Raw genomic sequence first — 13,482 nt, 5'->3', positions numbered from 1 at the left:
CTCTGCAACTCTCTCTAACTCTCTATTCTCCCATCTGGGCCTACTCATTCTGCAGGGCACACCCTTGATGCTCTGATCTCTTCTGACCTTCCCCTCTCCGGCCCTCTCTCAACTCCTCTCTCCTGGAGTGATCACTTCCTCCTATCCTCCCACCTCACCCTCCCTACCCCACAGGCAAAGCCACCCTCATCACTGCCACCCACCTTCTCGGTCATCCGACCCATGAAGCGCGTGTCAGTTGAGGCTTTTGCTGCCACCTTCTTGCCCCCACTCACCCTTCGGCTGACTCCCACCCTGACACAGCCCTCTCCACGCTCCACTCTGCTATATATGATACTCTTGATATCCTTGCCCCTGTCATGAGAATCCGCCTGAAGCCCAAAGCCAAATGTAACTCCTGGTATGACTCGGATCTCGTTACCCTAAAACGCAAGTGCAGGGTGGCAGAGAGGAAATGGCAGGCTTCATGTTCATCCTCTGACAAAATGGCCTGCCGCCTGCTCCAAAGGCAATACCGTCTCTCCGTTCTCACCAAGAAGAGAGCCCTTATCCAAGCCTGCATCTCGGTGGCATCTAACAACTCTGCCAAACTCTTTAAAATCTGCAAGGAGCTTGCCAACCCTGCTGCAGTCTCTACCTCTCCTGTCCCCTCCCAGGCCCTCTGCACTGCACTGGCCTCTCACTTCATCTCTAAAACTCAGGACATCCTGTCCTCACTCTCCTCCTATCACCTCCCTCCTTCTCTTCCCGGCTCTTCTTCTGGCCTTTCTGCAGCCACCCCTCCTCCCTCCTTCTCTGCTTTTCCCCTTTTCTCTGCTGACGAGGTTTCCAGACAAGTCCGATCTATGAAAGTCTCGTCTAAACAGCTTCACCCCTGTTCCTCCAAAACTATCAAGGACCACATCGACTCCCTGGCTCCTGCCCTGGCAGACTTTTGCAACCACTCCTTCGCCTGTGGAGTCTCCCATCCCCCCTTAAGCACTCCCTTTTGCACCCTCTTCTTAAGAAACCCTCTTCCGACCCCTCCTGCCCGGCTAACTATCGCCCAATCTCCATCACTCCCTTCCTGGGCAAGCTCCTGGAGAAACTGGCCATCTCCCAGCTTAAACTCCATGCTGAATCTGTTGGTAGTCTTCATGACCATCAATCTGACTTCAGAGCTGCCAGAAGCACGGAAACTGCTCTCCTGAACATCCATGAGGACCTGCTCTCGAACCTCGACTCCAACACTCCGTGTGTTCTCATTCTGCTCGATCGCTCTTCTACCTTTGACACTGTCAACCATGCCATCCTGCTCAACCGTCTCCGTGATAACCTGGGTATCACTGGTCAGGCTCTGGCGTGGCTGACCTCTTTCCTTTCCAATCGACCCTCCCAGGTCCAACTGGGGTCCTTCCTCTCTGCCATCTTTTTCTCTACCTGTGGTGTCCCCCAGGGATCTAATCTCTCTCCCTGGCTGTTCAACCAGTATCTGGCACTCCTTGCCCACCGCATCCTCGCTCTCTGCCCCAACTTTCAGTGCTATGCGGATGATACCCAGCCATTTTCAGGCTACACTCGGCCTCCTCCTCTCCTTCCCTCATCTCTGACTGTCTGTCTGCTATCCAGGAATGGTGTGCTGCCAATGACCTCTGCCTTAATGCCAGTAAGACTGAGATTCTACTCATCGGCACACCCACGCCCTCCTTCCATGCAGCTCTCTGGCCAGCCTCTCTTGGTCCTCTTCCTGCTCCTACCTGCAAGGCAAAAAACCTTGGGGTCATCTTCGACTCCACATTCTCCTTCTCTCCTCATATATCTGACGTCTCTAAAAAATCACACTACCAGCTGCACCTCCTCAGAGGTATTCTTCCCTTCCTCTCCTTCCCCCAGAAGCTCACGGTCTCCAGAGCCCTGGTTCTCTCGAAGCTCGACTACTGTAACAGCCTCTATCTTAATCTGCCTGCCTCCACTCTCCGCCCTCTGGAACTCATCCAGAACAGGACTGCGAGACCTGTCCTTGGCCTCAAGCCCAGGGACCGTATCTCTCCAGGACTGAAATCTCTACGCTGGCTCCCAGTGGCTGCGAGGATTAAGTTCAAAACCCTCTGCATTGTCCATAAGGCCTTCTGGGGCCTGGGGCCTAAATACCTTCAACTCTCTCTTCCTAAATATCTTCCTTCCCGAGCTATTCGCTCATCTGTCTCCAACTCCCTCAGGGTCAGCCGCTTCTTGAAGCAACAAGCTGGGGGTAGATCTCTCTCCGCGGCAGGGGCCTCCCTCTGGAACAGCCTTCCTGCCTCCCTGAAACTTGAGGAGAACCATCTCTGGTTCCGGAAGCACCTCAAAACCTTCCTCGTTACTTCTGCTTTCTCTCTCCCTCTCCCCTGCTAAATTCTTCACTGATACTGCACTGAATCTGCAACTGGGCCACTCTCACCGACCTCGGTCCTTGGCACAGCCACTCTCCACTTGCACTGCCTCCCTGGCAACCCCTGCACTGCGGGACTGTCTCTGTATCCCTACAGCCCCCCTCCCAGCACTTGTCTGCACTTACCTTGCACTTGCCACCAGCTGGCCCTATTTATTTTTTTTTTTTTATTCTATTTACCCTGTACTGCACTTCCCCCCCTCCGCTTCCCCTTGCACTTTTTCCCCTTCCCCCTACCCCTGCACTTGCGCGATCTAAATGATACCTGGCCTAGTAGGATCGTTGTCTGTCTTCCCCTTGTTCCCCCCTCCCTGCCTCGTCGCGCCTTGAAACACTTATGTATAGGCGCATTACAAATGCCATATCATATCATATCATATCATATCATATCATATCACAAGCACCTCAGTCATTTCACTGAAGCCAACAACCTCCATGGCCCTGCCTATTCCGGATTCAGACCCCTCAGAGGAACTGAGTCCTTCCTAGTGTCCATTCGGACCGATCTAAATAGAACAGCGGATGCGAAAGTACGGAGTGTACTCATTTTACTTGACCTCTCTGCTGCCTTCGATACTATTGACCACCCCATTCTCCTAGACAGGCTACACTCCTTAGGAATCACAGACACTGTCCTCACTTGGATCTCCTTGTCACAACGCGACCCTGGACACTGTGGAAAAGATGGAGGCTAGTTTAGGCTCCTTGCGGTCCTTACCGTTCTAGTCCTTTTTAGTCCTTTTCCTTTAAAAGGCAGCCACGCCCACAATGCTGTGCGTTGCAACTCGCATTGTCAGCCTTTCGCTAACTTCGCCTGCAGTGCCGCTCCTTGAGCTTGGTCCTTGGATACTTCCTCTCTAGTACTCAGCCCGCTTAGACTTTCCCTGTTTCTAGGCTCTTTCCTTCTGTATGGGTGCCCGTACATAAGGCTGTCCTTTGCTCCCGCTCGCCCTCTCCTTTCCTTGCCCGATCCCGCTTCTGTTCGCTCTCTCATTCTCCTCTCTCTCTCTCGCTCTCCGGTGTTGGCTCTCTCTCTCTCTCTCTCTCTCTCTCTCTCTCTCTGGCGCTTGTTCGCCCGCCTTTGCTCCCGCACGCTCTCTCCCTTCCTTGCCCGATCCCGCTTCTGTTCCCTCTCCTCTCTCTCTCTCTCTCGCTCTCCGGTGTTCACTCTCTCATTCTCTCTCTCTCTCTCTCTCTCTCTCTCTGGCGCTTGTTCGCCCGCCTTTTCTCCCGCACGCTCTCTCCCTTCCTTGCCCGATCCTGCGCCTGTTCGCTTTCTCATTCTCCACTCTCTCACTCTTACCTGCAGTATAGACTCACCTTCCTTGCTGACAGCTCTTGTGCAGCCTCCGCTTTGCCCTCCTTGGATCGCAGTGGACTCTCCCGTGCCTGTTCGCTCTCTCATTCTCCACTCTCTCACTCTTACCTGCAGTATAGACTCACCTTCCTTGCTGACAGCTCTTGTGCAGCCTCCGCTTTGCCCTCCTTGGATCGCAGTGGACTCTCGCCCAATCCTTCTCGACACCAGTCTACTTCGTCTGGAAATACTTGGATTCAAGTACGGTTACCGTATACAAGTCACCAGCCTCTTCCACTTCTGACACACTCCCTGCCAGCAAGGGCTCGCCATCTACAGGGTTTTTTCTGCCATAACTGGCTTTTTCCCTGGTGTTACGGGACTAGCTCCCCTGGGTCCACCCGACAGCTTGTTCCTACCACTGTCAGGGTGGCCTCAAGCGGAGCTCGTCCCTATCTCTACGAGCGCAAGAAGGAAAAGAAGGAAAGGAAGAGCACTAAGGCGGACGAAGAACCGCAGGAGATCAAGAAGGAGGGGAGAAGAAGACCAAAGACATCAACCCAGGAGGATTCCTCTAAGGAGTCAGGTGAGGAGCATTCGAGGGTGGTAGCTTCCGATTCTGACACTCCTTCACCTGTAATTGCTCGCAAATCATGCTCCTCCACCCTTTCACCTCTGCATCCCGTGCAGTGCCAAAAGGGTGCCCAAAGTAGCATGCCAATTGCCCCTCCTCTTCAATTTCTATCTGAACCAACTTCCTACACTCATATTCTCCCACAATCTCACCTGCTACAATTATGCAGACGAAATCAGATTTTCCTTAAAATCCCAAAATCACCAGGCTCCACTCGTCCAGATCTGTCATCATGCCCCTTGGATAATGACTACTGGATGATGACCAATCACCTCATCCTTAACCATGGGAAAACAGAAATCTTAGTCTGCCAAAAAACCATGCTCCTTCCCCTACCTGTGCCCTGGCCTCACTCTCTAGCCCCCTCATAAACCTGTCAATCTCCACTCTGGTTAAAAAATACTTGGATGCATGATGGCCACAGATCTATCCCTCTCCGAACACATCACCTCTGTATCAAGAACCTGTTTCTTCCACATATGCATCCTCTTATCTTCCCCACCTCACCTATCCTCAGCGAATCTCTGTCATCCTTACCATCATCCTCTCTCACCTAGATTATGCAAACTGCCTCATCTAAGCGCACTGGCATTCCCACTCAGGAAACTACAGAGTCCAAAATGCTTTGACTCACCTGCTCATCGGCCCCCCAGAGAGCACATCATCCCCACACTAAAGGCCCCCTTACAAGAATGGAGGTAGTCATGACCTTTATAAGGGCATGGCTGCCTCCATACCGGGTTCCAGTACCGGGTTTAGTGAATGAGGAATTACCGGGTCATTCCGACCTTGGAGGACCCGATAATTCCTCATGCACAATACCGGCACCCTTCATTACGGGAGCGCCTGCCTCGTAATGCGGCCCTAAGAGTCCTCCACTGGTTCCCTATTGGACGTTGATGTACCTCTAAAGCCATGTGCAGTACTCACCGTGCCATCCACAACAAAGACCCAGAATTCATCCAAGACAAATTAACACTCTACCAACCCTCCAGGACAATGACATCCTGTGCAGGATTTCTCCTAGTTACCCCCAATATAACTTCACCAAACTGGGCAAATCCTCTTTCTCCATCCAACCTCGCACCATCTGGAACTCTATTTCCCTTCACATCTGCAGCAGTGCAAACACCTCACATTCAGAAAGGCCCTCAAATCCTGACTTTTTCCTCCCTCCTCTTAAAATTCTCCCACTCTATACTGTGATTGCCTGAGCACACAAGTACTGGCCCAGACCCAACTAAACACCTGCTTTCCAAACCACCACAGATGCCAGTAGCATTCGTAGTGGCACACCGTGAGATACTTGCACTCTCTTCCTCTCCCCTCCCCCATCCACCCTACAGACGATTGTACTTCATCCTGTCGTCCCTTCGAGCCCTCGCCACCTATGCCTGAACTGCCAACTCTATAACCAGTGCAATCTGGTCACTAAACAACGCCAGTAAATCTGATGCACCTGGAATGTGGCAACCTAAAGATGCAGGGACAGAATTCTCATTCAGATGGACCACTTGAGATTGGAGCAGGATTAGTTTGAATAGGAGATAGCTATGATTCACGCACTCAGCTGGAGATCCCTACCTAATTATCAAAAGGCTTACCCATGCACATAGAACGCTAAACCTATAGGTCTCACTGGGGGTAGTGAAGAAATGCATGAGTTCAACTGGGGCTATTGGGCACAGAACACATCTTAATAGATGTGGGGTAGGAACAGAGATGCTCCTTTATATGGTTCTTTACTTCTGGGACAAGAACACGACTATTGGTCTCAACCATAGGTGGCAAGAGCTATTTAATTTAGTTTATTTCCTATTACACTTAAAGAAAGGCTCCAGCCAGGTCCTCCACAAAGATAGTATGCTAACAGCCCCAAAGATGCATTAGAATGACCAATCTACCATCTTGAGAGACCTAAGAAAATGACACTGAATGAAAATCCACCCGAAACCAAGGTATGTATAATTCGCACCATGTCTGTGGACACATGTCGGAGGCACGGTTCTCCATCCATCCACTCTAGGATGCAGCTATGGCTATGCAAACCCGGTCTAGCAGCTTGCATAGCCATACACATTGAAACCCATTATTTATCTCAACACCTATGCCATTAGAATACAGCGACAACCTACGTAAAATACATGTGGTCTAGCTGGGAATACATTGAATCTCCTGCATTAGCACCCTATCCTAATCCACCAACAGCACCCACCCATGTGCAGTCCAGCCAACCTTGCTAAATCTGAACATGGCAGAATGCACACACAAATTTTAAACTAACTCTTGGAGTCTCCCATACATGGACTTCGATCCCGACGACGTTCCAACCACATAGCCCATTGAGGTCATACAAATGGGGAAAGGGTGCTGCCTAAATGAAGATTAGAATTACCATTACAATTACAATTATGAAAGGCTGGTATTAGGTCAGTTGGCTCTTCCTCCTACAAGAGAGTAAAGTGATGGTCATGGAGGGAAGGCAGCAGCGAGCGAGAAAGCAATGCAGCAAGGGGAAAGACATGTAAAAGAGACAAGAGCGTACTGAAGGCAGAGGTGCAGGGGCTAACAGGTACAATATGTTGTAGGCAAGATGGAAGTCTGATCAAAATGAAGGGGGGTAACAACAAATATGCAGCAACATAGTAGGAACACTGGGCTGGGTGAGCAAGAGGAAAGCCACAAGGGCAACTGTAGGCAGGTATGCAGTTGAAGAAAGTACTGAGATGGCTTAGGAAGGAGGCTAGAACTGGTGGCACAGTATTATTGACCAGATGAAGAGGTGGAACCGCAGGGAAAGGCAGGAAGGAGGCCAGCAGCACGGGAGCTGTGGTAGTCCAGTAAAACGTGAGTGCCAATACTGTAATGAACAGTAGTGCAGGTAACGGGGCGATCAATAATAAACAGGAACGCGGAGGCAGTGATTAAGCTGAGAATGAGTAGCAGGCAGTAACAGAAGGGGAGGGGCGAGCCAGCGGAGAGGGGATCAAGGCCCCTCCTTACCTAGGTGAGGCAGGTGTATCAGCAGATGGACACAGGAGGCGTGCTACTTGTAAGAGTGGAAAAAGCAGGTCTTCAGGGTAGAAATGGCATAAGGACTTTCCAGGCCGCCGGAAGCCATGGACACGCACAGACAGGGCACGGTCCTTACATGGGGCCAGCTTTGCCTGCTGGCCCCTCACCAATAGGATCATCCACCTGTGTCAGCCAATTGGAGCATGTCGGCTGCAGTGAAGAGCTGAAGCAAGCCCTTGAGTCCAACGCGGACGTGGTGTACGCCATCTTTGGGGATCATCTGCTCTGATGGTGAAAGGGAGAAAAAAGCATCTGACACTCAACAACAAAACACAAAACAACCGAATGATGGAGGGTCAAGGCATAAAGTAAAGTCGAGCTACTGCATTGGGTCTCCCTCAACTAGTGGCATCATCAGTTGACAGTGTCCCTTGACCTGTTTTTAGACACGCTGGGTGGGGACAGCAAAGCACTGATCCCACACAAGTCTGTGTGAGAGGTAGGAAAGGGGACGCGGTCAATGTGAACCTATGACATGGGGCATGTCAATATTAATTTCGGCAGTTACCAATTTAATGAGGCCTTGTTCCTCAATCAGGCCCGAACTACAATGTGTATGTACAATATGGATGGCTCACTTTGGCACTACCAATTGAACATTTACAGTGTTACCAGCATGTCCACGAGTGATGCAGTATAGTGTTGGCAATCATGCATTTGATGACTTGACTCGTTGCTAGAGCACAGCCCGTGCCCTTTCTTTGGGCAGGTACCTCTGTCTTCCAAGCCCAAAACTTCAGATAAAAGGGCTTAATATACTCTGGCCAACACTAATTACAGAGAACTCCAGAGGATTGGCAGGAACATCGTAGTTACTTAAAACAGATCAGACAGAAAGATCATATTTCTATTTACACTGCAACTACAATAAGAAACTCAGATAGATGCAACCCTAAGATTGTAAAGATTGTAAAGTCTGGATTTCCGAGAGAAGAGTCTGGGATCCTAAGTAGAATTGGTGATGAGTGGGTGAGATTAAGGCAATCAAGCACATTTATATTCAGGCTGGAAATTCCATGATTCAAGCATGTTTGGCACAATACTCACACATGTTATGCTGCAGCACCCAATTCATGGCACTCACATGCTCCAGAGGTGAGGTGTGGTGTCATTCTAGTCACTTTTCGCATTTCAAGTCTTAGAGGATAGTACCTAGATTTGAGCATTTGCCTCTAACTTAGAGTCAGCCTGCTTGAACCTTGCAAGTGCCGATTCAGCAATCTATCCTTGGTTAATATATTGGTTAATAATAATAGGTATGATAATAGCACTTAGAATTATAATTAATTGAGCGTAAATTTCTCAGGGGAAAAAACGGATATTATTCTTATTAGTGCTGGAAGCATTAATGATTTTCCCACTGCAGTCAGAGGCCTTGGTTCCCTTCACAACCTTGGCCATCATTACGAGGTGGGCGGTAAGGGATTACCGGCACCGGTAAGGGCACCAGTGCCGGTAATCCCTTACCGCCCTACTACGAGTTCCCTTTTCAGGTCCTTCCTTAATGCCTGGCTTTTTCAGGGGTTAAGAATGGGACCTGCAAAGGGACTCTAGAGCTAATAACGGTACCACGATACGCGGTACCGTTATTAGCGCCTTCCCCATTCGGATTGAGCCCTATGGGGGCTCAAATGGGAATGGGGAATGACCCTGGTGTATGGGGAATTACCGGTCCCGCCAACCTTGGAATGGACCGGTAATTGCTCCATTCACCAGGGCGGAGTCGGAACGAGTTTGGAGGCAGCCATGGCGCTAATGGCGCCATGGCTAACTCCAACCTCCTAATGAGACCCCATGTCTTTATTTTACCCTCACTGATACTAACAGTCTTAGCAAAGGTCAATCAGCAAGCAGAACGTAAACAAAGGGCACCCCTCCCACGGCCAGGCTCGTGAGAGATTGTACTCCCCTGTAATGAGTGGAAATGCCCTTGGCTGCGCCTGACACCGATGCATGCACTGCCCTAGGTGTGCCCACTCTGTTCAGCATTTAAGGCCAGTACAACAACTCAGCAACTGAAGTGCTAGCTTTAGTGAACTGTTTATGACCTTCAGTTGCAGGATCACATTTTCACAGGGCCAACTCATTCCCTCATCGTTCCGAATGTGATAAATGGTGTATTAGCTCATGCAGATCGTTATTGACCTCCCCTCAGCCAATCAAAATGCTCAGAGTGCAATCAATACCTACCACTATTGAATGCATTCTGAACATGTCTTCAAAAACAAAACAGGGAAGCAACAAAGAAATGTCCAGGCAAGTTATTTTCAATAACACACTTCCTCTATGGGAGGATTGTTTTTTTTTGTTTTTTTTTTTGTTGCAGCAACATCCTATTTCACGTGACAAAGAGAAAACTGAAACAGGGGAACATGGTTCACTTTCTTACAGAAAAATAAGTTACCCTTGCATGATACCTAATGCATGCGTATGTCAAACCCCTTCTCCAGTATAACCAAGTTTGCAATTTAAATACTTAACTTATGAAGCTAACCATATTTAAATATTATAAAAGAATAACATTCAATGTACTAACTCAGTTTGGCTATTTATTTTACTCACTATTACAGTATCATATTTACTTCACCACGAAGAATTCCAAAACATGTATTAAACTGACCACTATGTCCAAATAGCCCTATAGACCTCAGTAGGGTAATTATCGCTTGGGATAATGACCCGCCACCAAGTTATGGCTCGAGTGTCTTTAAGGCTATATTTTTTATTATTCAGGGTTATAATAGCAAACATTGCTCCTTTGCTCAGAAACATGTGGAATCCAGCATACAACAGTTTCAAAATATTACATTATATTTTCATTTTATATCCAGTTAACTTTCTAAATTAGATTTAAAAGAAAGCAGAGAAATGTACATTTCAAAATAATGCGAAGGGAAGTATGAAGTTAGTCATTTTTCACTCCATTTGGGAATGCATTTCTAATGCATTGCAGATAAAGTTAAATCTAATATGTTCTGTTTGCAAAAAAAATGATAGCATTAAAAACGAACTGTTATTGGTTAATAGCCCCATAGAACAGGCAATTGTCAAATAAAGTCATAGAGAGAACAAAGCATCATCAGCAGAGAGGAAGCACATTATGTCCTTGCTCATTTAAATCTCATTAATTTCATCTCCTCAAATAAGTCAGGAGAAGTCAACACTTCAAAATACGTGTGCCCAGTGGATTTGGAGAAATAAATAAAGTGTGCAAATTCTCAGAATAATTGATAGCAGTTTACAGAAATTCCTCTTTGGCACTTACAGTTGAACTTGTAAAGTTTGGCCTGAGGATGTAGGGAAAGGGGGGTGGGTGTTCTTATTGAATAATGCAAAGGGACTCAGATGCACAACACAGTGATGAAGTCAAAGATAAATTAGCGATTGTCTTCATTGGCTCTTGTTTAGCAAGGCATTTCACAGAATATTATGATTCTGCATATTGGAGCCTGTGTGGTGAGTATATTTGTAGAGTACACACAAGTGATGTAATAAATACGGAGATCCGCATCACTTTTCATGTGTGTTTTGTATTTGTTTACTGTTCATGAATTCTACAATTTTGAATGAAGTGTTTCCTATCAGAAGTGCATGAAAGATATTAGCACGTTTACAGATAAGAGGGAGCATTAAATAGTCCTTGCACTGGTGCAAGTGCAATTAGCACTACTGCAAAACCGACCTCATGTAAAAACACCTTTGCCAATTAATGTATGCACCAGGGCAAGGGACTAAGGGGCTCATTACGAGGTTGGAGGTAATGGAAAAACGATGCCGGTAAAGGATTACCGGCATCGCATACCGCTCCGGGCTATTCCGACCTAAGACCCCGGTATTAGAGGCACCGTTGATAACAGTGCCTCTAATAGCGGTAGATGCGCGGGCACGCGGACCATCATGCCGGCAAGACCGGCATGCCACTAATGGGAGCACATCACAAGTCAGGCAACATGCAAGTACCGGCATCATGAAGGCGCTAATAGGGGATACCAACACATCGTGAACCAACCGTAAAATGATATGTGCAGTGTTCCCAACTGCCACAGGTGCACACAATCAGCACAGGTGGAGTCAATGCAGTCTGGGCCAGCACAAAAGGAGCACACACCACACCCCTTCCCACACCAATGATTCCACTAGTAGTAACAATACTGGGGCTGGAGGACATGCTTGCATTGCTACGCCAGCAACAACAACAACAGCAACAGCAGGCACCACAGAGGAGACGCAGGAGGAGAAGGAGGGTAAGACAGGCCCAGCAAGCCCCACCAGTGCAGCCAGTGGTACCACGCAGGCAGCCCCCCATCCCTACCATCAGAGCAAGTCCATTCAACCTAACCCCTGAGCAGATCCACCCCTGTACCGTCTGGACTATGACACCATCACCACCATCGTGCACATGATACACGTCGACATTGTCAGCCTCATAGAAATATGCACCGGAATCCACCCTCTACTGAAGGTAGTGTCGGTGCTCCACTTCCTTGCCACAGGCACCTACCAGTACACAGTGGGGCACATGCATGGCATATCACAACCCTTATTTTCTTGCATTCTGAACCAAGTGTTGGATGCCCTCCTCAAGCGCAGAAGGGACTACATATCCCTACCACAGACTCCCCGGGAGATTTCTGATGCAAAAGTTGGCTTCCATGCACTGGCAGGCATGCCAAATTGTATAGGTGCCCTCGACTGCACCCAAGTGGAGTTGGTGGTCCCCCATGCCCTGGAGGTGGCGTACCGCAACTTCGAGCAATACCACTCCATCAATGTGCAGATGATATGTGACGCCGGCAAGATCATCACACATTGTTGTGCCGGATATCCCGGATCAACTCATGACTCAATGGTCCTGCGGAACTCCACGCTACCACACTACATGGAGCGACATGCAGGACGACTTGCCTGGCTGCTTGGTAAGTTGCATGACAGGCACATGGCAGTGAAATTGGGGGAGAGATGCACACACCACCATGGTGTCAATGTTGATGTGACAGCACAAAGTGTATATCACTAAACACTGTGCCCAAAAGCATCCCAAACCGAACATGACAATCAAATCCCATAGAAATGAAGTAAGGTGGACACCTATCACATCATGCCAAACAGTAAACCACCCCACATCCCACAACACGTGCACCACTCATCAGCGGACCTCACCCTCCGTAACACCATCCAGCAACATGCAGTGAATATGCACTATGTTGCTGTCTCCAGCAAATCACAACACAGGACAAGCACCCATGGGAGTGCAATGAACAAAACCACCAAGGGAATCCACTGTCTGTCACAGGGCCGCCACAACCACAGGAGTGCAGCATGTCACCATGGGAAAAATCAGCACTGAATGCCTAATATTGCAGAGCCTACTGCCAATGCTGCGTCAGAAAATCCTACAGAGTACAACACATCACAAATTTGACACAAACACAGCTGTATTCATCCACAATGCATGAGCAAAATCAAGGCAGTGTACACTGCTTATCATCTTGGAGATGCAACCCACACCATTAGTCCATGGCACATGACACATTGAGGGCATAACAATGGCATGCATATCACCAGGGACATGGGCATGTGACCAACGATAATCTGCATGCATGTGTGACTAGTACAGCTGTCCATCGTGAATGGACTGACATACACCTTTCATGGCCTCCCATGCAGGTGATAGTGGCTATCTCTTGAAGCCGTGGCTCCTCACCCCTGTCCGAAACCCACAGAACAGGCACGAGGAGGACTACAATCGTTCCCACACCCGTACCCGTGTGGTCATTGAGCAGACCTCTGGCCTGTACAGGGTACGGTTTCACTGCCTTAGCCGGTCAGGTGGGGCACTCCTCTACAGGCATGAGAAGGTGGCCAAGATCATCATGGCCTGTGTCATGCTGCACAAGATCTGTATCCAATGGAACGTGCCCCTGCCCCTGCTACCACCTGTTGATGATGAAGGGGATGAAGAAGATATGGCTGCACATCATTGCGGTGCCGATGCACAGGAGGGGTGTGCTGTGCATCAGTCAGTGATTGCACAATATTTCTAACACACATGGCTGCAGAGGCTGA

This window comes from Ambystoma mexicanum, chromosome 8 (assembly GCF_040938575.1).
Source record: "Ambystoma mexicanum isolate Mex_15411 chromosome 8, UKY_AmexF1_1, whole genome shotgun sequence".
In the NCBI taxonomy this organism is placed as follows: domain Eukaryota; kingdom Metazoa; phylum Chordata; class Amphibia; order Caudata; family Ambystomatidae; genus Ambystoma; species Ambystoma mexicanum.
This window is presented reverse-complemented; position numbering follows the sequence as displayed.